Source organism: Eptesicus fuscus, chromosome 14, assembly GCF_027574615.1.
Source record: "Eptesicus fuscus isolate TK198812 chromosome 14, DD_ASM_mEF_20220401, whole genome shotgun sequence".
Lineage (NCBI taxonomy): Eukaryota > Metazoa > Chordata > Mammalia > Chiroptera > Vespertilionidae > Eptesicus > Eptesicus fuscus.
In genome coordinates this window covers 36,480,033-36,494,413 of record NC_072486.1, presented here as the reverse complement: position 1 = coordinate 36,494,413, position 14,381 = coordinate 36,480,033, and the positions used below count along the sequence as shown (strand labels likewise).

Below are 14,381 nucleotides of genomic sequence, written 5' to 3'. Positions count from 1 at the left end.
AAACTCTTACAACTAAATAATAACAATAAAAAATTTACACAAATTAAAAATGGGCAAAGGATCTGAATAGACATGTCTCCAAAGAAGATATAGAATTGGCCAACAAACACCCACAAAACTTTTGACATCATTAGTTATCAGAGAAATCGAATTCAATATTACAAAGAGATACTAGTTCATATCCATTAGGATAGCTATAATAAAAAAGACAGTAAGTGTCAATGAGGATGTAGAGAAGTTAGAACCCTCAAAAACTACTTGTGGGTATCTGAAATGATGCAGCCACTTTGGAAAAACAGTCTGGCAGTTCTTCAAATAATTATACATAGAGTTAACTACGTGATCTAACAATTTCACTTCTAGTGATATACCAAGAGAAATGAAAACACATGTCCACACTAGATGACTATTTGCAGCAGCATTATTCATAACAGGTAAATGTTAGAAACAACCCAAAAGTCCATTAATGTGTGAAATAGATAAACAAAGTTTGGTATATCCACACAATGGAATGTTGTTTGACCATAAAAGAAAAAGGAAGTACTGACACATGATACAACATAGATAAGTTTTAAAAAACATTGGACTGACTTTAAAAAGCCTGATCACTTATTGTGTGGTTCTATTTATGTGAAATGTCCACAATAGGCAAAGCTATTGACACAGAAAGTATATTAGTGGTTGCTTACAGCTAGGAGTGGACAAGGAAGGAGAAAAATAGCTGAAGGGTACAAGATTTCTTTTTGTGGCGATTTAAACATTATAAAATTGACCATGAAAGTAGTGTCACATATCTTTGGAAGTACTGAAAACCACTGAATTGCACACTTTGAATGTTTTAATTGTACTGTATGTGAATTACATCTGTTTTTTAAAAAAGTTAACAAGTGGTAGTTTCTTAAAGGTTAGATGCAATGCGAAATCTAAAACCATTTCAATAAACATTTCTTGCTTTGTGATGTGAAATCCATTGGCCTATCTCTAAATGGATTGTTTACTTACGTTTAATTTTGATCTTGCAGATACCCAAAAAAGACCAAATGTCCCAGACTACAGTTGGAGAATTGCTGTGTAGGTTATTGAGTTTGAACTTCAGAGAGGTGCAGTTTGGTTAAAAACAAAACATAGCCTACCTCAAATCTTGTGACCTTTTGGAATAAATTCCCTCTGGCTAGGTTCAAAGTGATATTACAAACATGTTTTAGATAGAGTACATAAACATTTACATTTACATTGGTCTACTAATAACAAATGCACGCGAGACTCAGGCCCATTAAAAAGAGTGGTGGGGCTGAAAAGAAAGATTTTTTTTTTGCTTTATAGAAATTATGAGGGCACACATGAGATGAAGCATTTAATAACACGAGGAAGCTGTCTGAGTATAAGTAGTGTTGGAAATTGAATTCTGATGGGTACTATTAAAGAAAGGAAAGCTGGTACAGTGTGATTCTACAGGCAGAGCCTGGGAAGCTTCAAGTTTATGTTCTCTAGGCTCAGAGAAAATTGTTCCCTCAAGAAATGAAGAACTGATTCTGGGCCCAAGTGAGTAGTCTTGTCATAAATGAATGTTCTTTCGTACCCCCATGATAAAAATACATAGTTCTTACTTGTTGCTAAAGCTTAACTTAAGGGTACATTTCGGACAATTTTTAATAGCGAATTATTTATTTTCGTGTATGTATAGTCATGAGAACAACAAAAGTGGTATATGAATACATTTTTCTGGAACAGACAGGGCGAAGGGTGGGCGGTATAAGGAAGATGTGAAAGTCTGGGGAGTCATTGTATGCCAAGGCATGATCACTCAAGAGGCCAACTTCCCCAACTACTTTGCCAGAAGCCTCATGTCCCAGGGGCCACGAAGCTGCTCCCGCACTCTTCTGTTTCAAAGCTGACCTTACTAATGTTTGTCCTATTTGTTCACTCTCTCAAGGCATTCTACATTACTCAAAACTAGGCCTTCAAAGTATATTCAAACTCATCTCTAGTTTATGTGCCTGTTTGATCCTGGTACAAATAACTTGAAGGTTAATTTAGATATCCATCTTGTCACTTAGATTTGTTTCTGAATGAGTCATTCTTTCAACAAATATTTATGAACTATTTATAGAGTGTTACTATAAACAGCAAACTTGCTCTTCTTCCCTTAATAAAACATACTTGTAAAACTTCTAGGTTAAGACTATAAATGTGTGGATGTACATATAACAAATAGGTATGCATAACATTTTTTAACTTCAAAGGTATTTGCTAGATAAGAAAGGGTACTTTTATTGAAAAGATGCATCACACTGCCCTCTTTCTAGAACACATTGATTTCTACAAAATAAGGTTTAGAATGAGATCATTGTTTTTTGGACCCCATTGTAAAAAGTCTTAATTATTAGATATTTATTATGTAGAGCACTCATTTGCAAAGATGAAGACCAGGGCTTGGGTCTGGTCTTCATCTTTATTAAACACACTACCTTTCAAAATTGATTAATATTCATTTTAGTTATTTCAAACAAATATCATGATTTTATAAAAAGAAATATGATTTTGTAAGGTTGAAAGTATTTTTTAGCTTCTATTGCTCTTAATTTCTTATTTGAACTATATATCCTGGCTTTCATGATTCAACAGCTAAATTAAGCAACTCTAAGTTTGCTTCCATCTTTTATATTTAGTGCTTCTGAAGTAAAAATGAAGACATTAAATATAAACAACAACAAAAAAAAAACAAAACCAAAAAAATAGGTTAAATGTGTTTCTCTGAAATGAACTATTACCCTTTCTGAAGAGTGAATTTACAGGGAGGTAGGACTGAACGTGCTATTGTAGACATGTATTACTATTTTTGAAAATGCTCCAGGAATGAAATGTCAGTTTTATTATGGATATTATTTTTAAAGGGTGCATTTGGCTTGTTTACTTATCTGTATGATCATATGATAATACCAGAATGACAAGGTAACAGTTCTGATATCTAGATTTTAATTAAAGATCCAGATATTTTAAGAGTTACATTAATTTTTTGGGGGGGTTTACATAGACAAAGCTAAAAAGAGAGGACTGCATAACAGATTCTTGGTCAGTGAAATGTCAGACAGAACTCTACACGCCCAAAACCTTATATTAAAGGAGTGAATAGCACTGTAAAATTGTATATGTTCCTTTTATTTGTTTATTTAATATATGCTTATTATTTTGCATAAGTTTGGAAAATGGAATGTAAACTAGAGTCATAAAATCAGACAATATTATATCTCTTTGTCTACATTTGACTCAGATATTTGGTGGGATTGTAAATTCCCTTATACAGACCTGTTAATTTGCAGACCTTATTAGGGGGTGCACAGCATGGTGCCAACTTGAATTTCTCATCTAATAAAAACTTTTCCTGACCTTTATATTTTTATCTTCAGAAGAAAACAATTGTAAAATGATCCAAATTAATACATTGCCCATTGGTAACTATATGATTGATGCCTCTAAAATATTGTTTTGTCCTTTAGGGAAGAAACAAACTACTATTTCAAGTTCTTTTTTCCTGTTTTCCCATTAGATAATTAGATTAGCCTTCACTCAAGCATGCTGATCAGTTTCAAGTTGAAGGGCTGTAGTCTAGACTAGTTAGTGGTTTAGGCATTGAAATTGCAGAACCAGAGCTGATGCAACTCTTGTCTCTGAAGATGCATGCCAGAAAATATTTTCAAGGTTGTTCCATAAATAGTAAACCTTTTTCCTGCATAGTCTTTAATAGGAGCTTAAAATGGATCTTTAGAGGGCTGTGTGGATTGAGCAGCTGGAAACTTTAACCAAGTCATTAATAGCTAATGATGTGAACTGTAGGCAACTATCCATGGTTGGTTTTAGGAATAAGAGAGAAAAACTAGATCAAAGCAAGGGGGTGGGGAAGCTTTTACCAAAGCAACCAAATTACTTTTTTTAAACGTTATTTTTATTGTTGACAGTATTATAGATGTCTCCATTTTCCCACCTTTGCCCACCTTCACCCATCCCCCACTTCCCCTTCCCTCTGGCCATCACCGCACTGTTGTCTGTGTCTAGGAGTTATACATATATGTTCTTTGGCTAATCCCTTTATACTCTTTCATCCCGTCTCTCCTTCCTCCTCCCCTCTGACAGCTGTCAGTCTGTTCCATGTATCCATGCCTCTGCTTCTATTTTGTTTGTCAGTTTATTTTGTTCATTAGATTCCACACATCAGTGAGATCATATGGTATTTGTCTTTCTCTGACTGGTTTATTTCACTCAGCATAACAATAACAATCTCCAGGTCCATCCATGCTCTTGCAAAAGGCAGCTTTTTACTTCTAGCCTCATACATTTGTTACTCCAATTTAAAAGATTGATCAAGTGTTAAGAAACGTGCAGAGGAAGTAGAACTCACATACACTGCCATTTTGCAAATCAGTTTCTCAGTTTCTTAAAAATATTAAACATACACTTACTATATGAACCATTGCTAGGTATTTAACTCAAGAGAAATGCAAGCTTATGTTTTATATAAACACTTGTACAAGAATGTTCATAGTAGCTTTATTTTAATAGAGTCAAACTGCAAACTATCCAAATATGTATCAACAGGTGAATGTATAAAGAAATCATAATAAATACATGCTATTGGATACTACTCACCAATAAAAAGGAATGGACTATTGATACCTGCAACCAACTGGATTAATATCAGAAGAATTATTCCAAATATAAAACATATAATAATGTGTTTTATATGATTCTGTTTATATAAAATTCTGGAAAATGCCAATGAATCTATAAAAAAGAGATTATTGGTTGCCTGGGGATAGGGATACACAGGAAGGAGCAGAGGTGAAGGATTACAAAGGGATACTAAGACTTTTGGGAATAATTAACGTGATTGTGTTGGTGGTTTTATGGATGAATATATAGGTCATAGTTCATCAAATTGTATACTTATAAGTGCCCAAGTTATTGTATGTCATTACATCTTAATAAAGTAAAAAAAAAAGTATCCTTCTTAATCCTACAAAAATGTATTCTTATGAATAAACACAATAAACACTGCACTCAATCAAAGACTCAATCAAAGACTCCTCCTCCTACCTGTCTCCTCCTCCTCCTCTTTTTTCTTCCTCCTGCCTTTCTCCTCCTCTTGTGTCTCATTATCTTTCTGTTCCTTCTCTTCTTTTCTCCTCCCCTGCCTCCTTCTTCTCATCTTACTCTAAAACATTGCATATTTAAACTCTCATAGCCCTTAGTGACATTTCCTTTCTTTTTCTTTTTTTAATTCAGCATAATAAACATTGCTTATGGACATGCTTGTGTTTCTTGGACTTCTGTAGTCATATGAACTGTGCTGCATCTGGTGCCATGGCACATCAGATCTGAATCAAAGTACTAAAAATGCTCGCTGTTGGACTTTAGCTTAAACGTCACATGTTCAGGGAGATCTTTTTTCATCTCTAGTTATCTGCTCCCACTGAACCCTGTACAGCTAATATAATACTCTTTATCCTTTATTGCAATTATTTGTTAAATATCAGTCTTCCCTTTTGATTGCTAACATCTTTGAGGACAGAAACCATGTTACTCTATCCTCTGCCTGCTGTGAAATAGACACTAATATCTTATTTGAATGAACTGAAAGAACATCTATTAGATTAGAACAGTCTAACCTAGATCATCTAAGGTAAATTATAAGCAGAAACACAGAGAAAAGTCTTCCTAGTCCAATATTCACCTACTGTAGGCAACTCGGGTAATAAATAGTTATTAAGTCACTTTTTATTAAATATTTATGACAAGGTACTACATTTTGCCCCAGGGATATCAAGAGTGAACATTTTACTGTTTTTAGGTTATTTATAGTATAGGTGAAGGGCTAAAATTTGCATATGAAAGCATGGGAAAGTGCTAATGGGTGCAGTATATAGACCCATCAGAGCACCTAGGGACCACTTAGGCTCAGAGTGATCAGAAATAACTAGAAGACCACAGGAGGAAGTGAAATGTGAAATATGCTGAAAAAATGAGTATCAGGAATGTTGGGTTTTGGTTCCTAGTTTCAGAAACTCAAATATAGAGATTTAAACACAAGAGTTTATGGTCTCAGCTGAAAGAAGTTTAGAAGTTGTGACACATGTGTTTGGAATTGTGGATCAAATTAATGTTTTATGAAATTATCAAAGGCCATGATTTCTGTTCTTTTTCTGCTCTGTGTGCATTATTTCAATCCTTAAATTTACCTCATGGTGTGCAATGACTGCTGGAGCTCCAGTCATTGCATCAAACTCTAAAAAGCACTCGGATATAAGCTGAATGTGAGCACTAAGTTTTTACTATTTTACTCTGTTCTATCTCTAGTATATAGAAAAATGCTTAGGACAAATTGAAAGAAAGAACAATAGAAGAAGAAAATGTAGGAGGGCAAAAGGCATACATTTCACAGTTGAATCTAACTCCTTTAGGTAACTGTTATTTAAAGAGCTATTGCTGACATCCCACACTACACTTTTGCTAAGACTAAATTTAGTCTCATGGCCACATCTAGCTACAGAGGGAGCTGGGAGACGTAGTAACTATGTTATCATAAAAATTAGGTAGTTATTAATATTAATAATAGGAAGAAAAGGAGCAGGACAAACATTATAAGCCTGGTCATCTGGGCAGCTTCATCAGGAAGCTACAGCTTCATACTCCCCAGGGAACCACTGGTCCGTTCCCTGCATTTCACTGGAGGAAGGGGTTTAAGGGGAAAATGGGAGCATGTGCAGTGAAGTCAGCGTGACAGAGGGAAGGTGCTTGTCTGTCAGTCTACCCTGGGGAACAGTGAATTGGCTCGGAGAATAGAGCACTGCAAGCGCATGAAATCTTGGAAGGGTAAAATCCCCAGACAAAGAGTCCCTTCTTCCCCTTGTTCCCTCTTGCTCTCTTGCTGTGTGGCCTGCACTTGCCCGTTTGCCTGTTCTCTCTCCATAGCCATGTGGACCGCACACACAGTGGGTTACAGCTGAAAACACAGGCTAAGCTAGTTGAATGCTGGACTGACTGCACTTTAATATGAAACAGAAACTCTGGGCAGTGGCCTTCATATTGGCTTGCTGAAGACAAGATTGGACATTTTCCCCGGCGGGACTGACAGAGATGGGACCTTGGAAGAGAACCTCTTTAATTGTATATCATCAGTAGAGCTTTCCATAAAATGCCATCCCCCCATGGGCACCTCAGGAAATTCTTTTCCTCGTGGCACCCCAGGGACTCCACTTCCTCCGATAACAATTCCACAAGATGACAAAGTTTTCACACAAAATGTACCAGCGTAAAAGAGGAAAACGGATATTGGGAAGCCCTCAGCAGTCCTTACCTTACATACGCAGAAATGAGAAATAACACTTGAAAGACAGATTTATTTTAGATTTCGAAGGGCTTTAAATGCCCACCCAAGGAGTTGGGCCTCTACTATGTAGCTTCTAAGAATTCAGTCTAATAGGTTTTTTTTGGGGGAGGGGCAAAATTTCATGAAGAGAAGGATGTTTTTAGAATATTGGTCTTGCCTTGTTCTGCATATAATAAGCTTGGAGGTTGTCATTCGATCCTAACAACAGGTAAAAAGCTGAACAGACTGAAAAACCAACTCTTTTAGAATCCATGAACAAGGGGGAATGCATGGAAAAACTGCTGCCTCCCAAGATGAGAGGGACAGACAGATGAATACAGAAAATCTCAGCTTTCCAGACCGAGACTCAGGAGCAGAAACCACTGCAGCAACCAGTTCTGGAGTCGGAAAACCTGAACTGTAATTGGTGAATTGCTGGAGGCTCAGTTTGTACAAGTTTGAGAGTTAAAAACTTCAGGGGGCCTAGTCAGAGAGGAACTGCCAAGATATAGTGAGACTTACCTTTGAGCTTGACCAGATTCCCATAGTAAATATCTGAGAAAAATTCCCTCTGCTTCCTGCAGGGGGAGGGGAAGAAACAATAATCCATTGTGAAATACACCAGAGCACTTTGGTTTTCTTAATAAGGCCTCCCCTCAGGAGAAATAGTTAACCAATTGAACCTGCTGGAAATTTATCAGAGAAGGACAGAACTGGAGGAAGAAAAATACCCAACTCCAGCCCACTCTAGCCTTCTTGTCCGGGGAAAGAAAATAGAAACACTTGTTAAGTTTACATTCAGTTTACATTTAGGCTTACTAAAACACTGAGGCTTAATCTTGGACTCTAGAATGCTTCCTTTTCCCTCATAACTTACCCCCACACTACTAATGGCCTTTATACCTACTAAAGGCTTTTAGCCAGTATACAATGCCTGGCTATCAATAAAAATTATAAGGCAAAACAAACAAACAAACACACCACAATTGGAGGAGAAAGAGAAAGCATCAGAACCAGAAATAGCAGGGATCTTGGAATTATCAGACTGGGAATTTAAAATAACTAGGGTTAATATGTTATAGACTCTATATGCTACAGGTAAGGTAGATGACATGCAAGAGCAGAAGGCAAAAAAAGAATTGGAGACAAAAATAGAACAAGTAACAAAAGCAACAAATAGAAGATAGTAACAAATATGGTAGATATTAATCCAATAACATCAATGATCACTTTGAATGTCAGTGGTCCAAATGCACCAATTAAAAGACAGAGATTATCAGAGTGGATAAAACAAACAAACAAGAAAAAAAAAAGCAAGACCCAGCTATATGTTGTCTACAAGAAACCTACTTTAAACATAAAGACACATATATATTAAAGGTAAGTGGATGGAGAAAAATATACCATGGTAACACTCATTAAAACAAAGCAGGATTAACTATATTACTTTCACATACAACAGAATTAAAAATAAGGTAAGTTATGAGGAATAAAGAAGGGCATTACATAAAGAGTTCAACTCTCCAAGAAGACATAAGAATTTTTAGCATGTATGCACCTAATAACAGAACATCACACTCTGTGAGGCAAAAACTGATAGAAGACCTAAGTGACCTTGGGTATGGCGAGCAGTGACTTTTTAGATAAAACACCAAAGGCTTAATCTATGAAAGAAATCATTGATGAGCTGGACTTCATCAAATTAAAAACTTCTTCTCTATAAAAGATAATGTCAAGAGAATTAGAAAGCAAGCTACAGACTGAGAGAAAATATTTGCAAAGGGCACATCTGATAAAGGACTGTGATCTTCAATATATAAAGAACTCTTAAACCTCAACAATAAGAAAACAAACAACCAATGAAAAAATGAGGGGTAGGTCCAAGATGGTTGCAGAATAGGTGGAAGCTACACACACCTCCTCCTGGTGCCAAACCAGATTTACAGTTAATTATAGAGCAATAAACTTGAATGACCAAGCTATTGGTAAATAACTTAATGAAATAGTTATGTGGCCCATATAATAGAACTAGTTATTTCCATATTAACTACCATAAAAATGTGAACAAAATTTGAATTTGAATCTATGGTAAGATGCCCACACAGAGCAATAATTGTATCAATGAAGAATTTTTACATTTCTTTTATTGTTGTTATTCTCTTGTTATGTAGGGTACAGACTTTTTTTTTGGTGTTAGCATTCTTCCATTTTAAAAATATAATGTGGCAAAGTAAATTATTTTGATTAATTGGGCCTAATATTTGTTAGAGCATTTTTGTAGTTTTTTTCCTTGGGTTAGGACACTGAATAAAACGTAGTAAACAATATCCCTTATACTTAGAGTAGAGCTTCACTGCATGAAGTAGTGTCTTTAAAGGCAAAACCAGATTCTAAGCTCAATCCAATTTCCAACTCTGTGAAAATACATCACTCTGTTCTTTTCCATGTCAGGCGACTGACCCAGCAATGGCCAGATAAAAGGGCTTAGCATATGAGTCATTTAGACCACATCTGTGAGTTTCAGATGTACACTCTGCATGCAGCAAGCTTTTCCCAAAGTAGAAAATGAAAGACACAGAGCTAATTTTTGCTGCTGAAAAATTCAATGCTCTGCAAGACAATTTTATTTTGACTAGTGTATATTATAGTACCTTTGTGGGAGAAAAGATAAGCTTATTTTTTAGACCTGTTTCCACATTCAATGTCCTTTGAGTATTTTCTGACCTATGTGTAGGCAAATGCAATTTACTTTCTCTCTCTTAAAGGAAAGCATTAAAACCATTCCAATTTACGTATGAAGTATTTGACCATTGATTCTAGTTATTTAATCTTTGCTGAAGAAACATAGTGGCATATAAGAGAAAAAAAAAGAATGTCAAAACAGTGCATATTTTTTTTTCAATCCATAAAAGTGGTAAAACAGTTTGATTAAACTCAGTGTTGAGGAGAATGTGGATAAACAGGCACTCTCATACACTCATGATAGAAATGTAAATTGTTTCAACCCCTGTCAATACTAATTTAGAAATCGCTATCAAATTTTAAAATGCATTTCAAATTTGACACAGAAAATCCACCGCTAGGAATTTACACAAGTATTCAAAGATACCAGGCTGTTGGTATTAGCAAAACAATGAAACCAAGCTACGTGTTCATTTGCAGGGGACTGATTAAGTCAATGTAACCTTTGTAGAAGTGGGATAATGAAATAGTAGCTATGGACTAATAAGGAAAGGTGACCATGATGGATATACACGCATACATATATACTGATGGTGATCCGGACAAATAGCCCCAAAATATGACATCTTGGCATATTGAATACCATAAACTGAAGGACTTTGAGAAAAACAACAGAAAGAGGAAGGTCACTCTGACCTCTCCTCCATCACCTTTTTCCCCCTGAAACAGCCCAATACACTTCATATGAGATGCAACTTCTCTAGATCTAGTGGAAAGGAGCATCCTAATCTCTGAAGAAAAAGAGATGCTGAGAAGATTCTTATCTACCAGGACTTGCTACATTTTCCCCCATAATACACAGGTATTACACTTGCCCCATACTCCTTAACCCATCAGATTCCTCCACCATTGTGCGCTCTTCATCAAACCTGGCATAAGATACTCAGGTCTGATTGTTTCTGCCTTTAATAACTGTTTTAGCACTGTGATATATTGCTGCTGTTCTGTGGACAACTGTAATTGTTTCTGTCTTTAATAACTGTTTTAGCACTCTGATATATTGCTGCTGTTCTGTGGACAACTGTTGTCCCATTATGAACCCTCAGCTGCGAAAGAATTCCCTTGAACTTGGAAATCCCAAGCGGGCTTCACTGACTTACAGCGCAGTTACTTTTGTTTTCTTTCCCTTCGTTTTGGAGGGTTCCGCCGTGTGTCGTTGTGTTCCTGACCTCACACGGGCACCAGCTGCAGGTGCTGACCAGCAGACCCTGGGAGAGGATGGACAGATTACTCCCACCCAGGTTTCTGTGCAAGAAAGGGCTAAGGGACTCCTTTCCTTCAGGAGTAAAAGCAGCCCTGTTCTCCTGCCTTGTTGGCTTTTTATTATAACAACGGCTTGAATTCAAATTAATCTTTAAATACAATTAGCAGAGCAAATATCCTTAAAAGTATATATATACTTCTATAAGTCAGGTCTTTAAAGACTAAACATAAAAATTCTAACAAAACACCCCAGGAAATCGGACTTGTTTGGAAAAATCAAAATAAAGGCTGCCGCCTTCGGCAAGATCCCCTCAAAGGACCCGGACCTTTCAAAAAATTTTCCTTACAGACATTCCAACCAAGTCCCGTACTTCCCCACGTGTTTCCTGGGGTCTTCATTTTCTTCTGAAGGCTCTTTCATGTCACATAATATGTATACTAAACAAATTAGTATGTTTTTCTCCCATTAATTGTTTTTTGTCAGTTTAATTTCAGTTTAAACAATTTCCCAAATCGCTATTAATAAGTCACTTATTTTGAGAGGGAGGGAGAGAGGCTGCTTTATAAATGACTAGAGGCCCAGTGCATGATTAAATCATGCACGTGTAGGGTCCCCTAGGCCTAACCTGCCATCCAGGCCATATCCACTGCCCCACAAAGCCTAGCACGCTCCGCGGACACTGCTAGCAGCCTGCTCCCCGCTTTTGATGGTAGGGGGTCCGCTGGTGCTGGAGCGGACACACAGCTCCCTGCTTTCGATCGAAGGGGAGCTGGCTGTCTGTTCACTGGTGCACCAGGCCTTTCAAAAGCCTCCGGCGCGGCGGAGGCTTTCGAAAGGCCTGGTGCCGGAGCGGACAGACAGCCAGCTCCCCCGCTTTCGCTTTCTGCTTTTGATGGTCCGCAGCAGGACGTGGGCTCACTGCCCCAGAGGCCCCTTCTGTGCCGCAGCACAGCCATGGCGCAGACGCTGAGCTCACGCCGCCGCTGGTGACGCAAGCTCAGCGTCCCGCCGGCCCAATTGGCCACCCTGGCCACCCTGAGTCCCGCCCCCTGTGCCTCCCGCTGGCCCAATCGTGGGTGTAGCGGAGTGATGGTAATTTACATATTACCCTTTTATTATGTAGGATATGCTGAACTGGTTTATATGGTAAGTAAAGTCTAGCACTTAAGTTACAGGTATTACAAGAGAGATTATATTATCTAATTGAGGCAATACAGAAAGCCAACTCTCATACTCAGCTGTCAGGGGAGATACCATAATCACGAAAGTGGTTTTCCCAGGGCGAGGCTTATCCACTGCACTCTGGATGTGCTGACCCTTGCGATTTCCCCAAATGCAGTAAACTCAACTATATCATTGGTGGTAGTGGGGGGCTGCATTTGCCATCCCCGCCCCCACTAAAAGCCAACTCTTGAGGAGAAATTTGGACCTCCAGCTATGAGAAAATGTACTCAATATTTTATTTATTTATTTATTTATTTATTTATTTATTTATTTATTTTATTTTATTATCTTTTTAAAATTTCTTTATTGATTCAATTTTATCTTTAAAATGATGGGTTTATCCATTTAAATGATTGAATGTTTTCTATCACAAGTCAGTCTTGAGTGAATCAGGAGCTTTTCTTAGACCCTAACCACTGCTGGCTAGGTATACCCACAAGGAACCAAGTGCATCACCTTCAGGAACAAATGATTCTTTTGGTTTATGCTTACCCACTACTATGTTTATGTCCAAAATAAAAGTAATGATTTATTGCCCGGCTGGTGTGGCTCTTCGATTCCTGGTCAGGTCACATGCCCAGGTTGTGAGCTCTATCCCCAGTGTTGGGTGTGCAGGAGGCAGCTATTCAATGATTCTCTTTCATCATTGATGTTTCTATCTCTCTCCCTTCCTCTCTGAAATCAATATCTATATATATATATATAAATAACGATTTACTGAAAGACTGGCATAAAGGTCCATGGATTTGTGTCCTTCAGTTTATACAAGCAATCAAAAAGCCCAAAATTAAAAAACAACAACTGTTTTCTCACCTCACTCCTATTTATGTGAAATGAATCACAATGCCTTTCGATTTGTGGCAAGTGCAAGTCCTCTTTCCTTCCTTCCTTGACTTGTTGAAGGAACTCTCTGAAACAGTTGTCAGGGTGTGTGCCCCCTTTCTGCCATCTCTGCCATTTCACTCCACCACCTCTACCAGAGGTAAGCAATGAAGTCCCTGCTTTGGACTAAAAGGGAAACTCAGTATCACCTAAGTAAATGGAAGCCGGTTTCCTCATTAGGGGCCCACCAGAGGCATCGCTGTCAAGCTTGTAGGTATTGATACTGGCAAATTTATTACTGAGCTGCTGAGGTATCTCAGAGATACTTATCACGATAGGTATTTAAATACAATCAACCATTTCATTTATTGTCTTAAAAACCAATATTTACATGTAGGGCACACTAATCATTGAAATACATGATATTGTTATTGTTTTGTAGAAAACTATATAAATGATCTCTGTCAATATTAAATTTATAAGTGTAGATTTATTATTTGGGTATTATAAAAAATAAAATAGATACTTTCAACAGAAATAAATACTGTATATCTTTTTCCCAACTCTATTAAGGGATAATTGAAATAAAAGTTATGTTTATTTAAGGCATACAATGTGGTGAGTTTTGTTTGTTTGTTTCTTAATGTGTTTATTTTATTTATTTTTTGTTAATCCTCACCCACGAATATTTTTGCATTGATTTTTAGGGAGAGCAGAAGAGAGAAAGACAGAGAGAAACATCGATGTGAGAGAAACACATCAATTAGTTGCCTTCTGCATGAGCCCTGACCAGGGCCCTGGCTGGGGAGGATCCTGCAACCAAGGTACATGCCCTTGACCAAAATTGAACCCAGGACACTTTGGTCTGCAGGCCGATGCTTTATTCACTGACCCAAACCGATTAGGGCTGATGTTTTGATATGTGTATACAATGTGAAATAATTACCACAATCAAGCTTATTAACATATTCATCACCTCACATAGTTACCATTTTTTTTGTGTGTGTGGTGAGAGATCTGCTCTAT

At 37.3% G+C, this 14,381-nt stretch overlaps 1 non-coding gene across 1 annotated transcript; it reads left to right on the top strand.

The window, feature by feature from the left end:
- Positions 1–12,539: 12,539 nt before the first annotated feature.
- Positions 12,540–12,701, top strand: LOC114234990 (U1 spliceosomal RNA). Its single transcript, XR_003621170.2, has one exon. It is a non-coding gene; the product is annotated as a U1 spliceosomal RNA (small nuclear RNA).
- Positions 12,702–14,381: the final 1,680 nt, after the last annotated feature.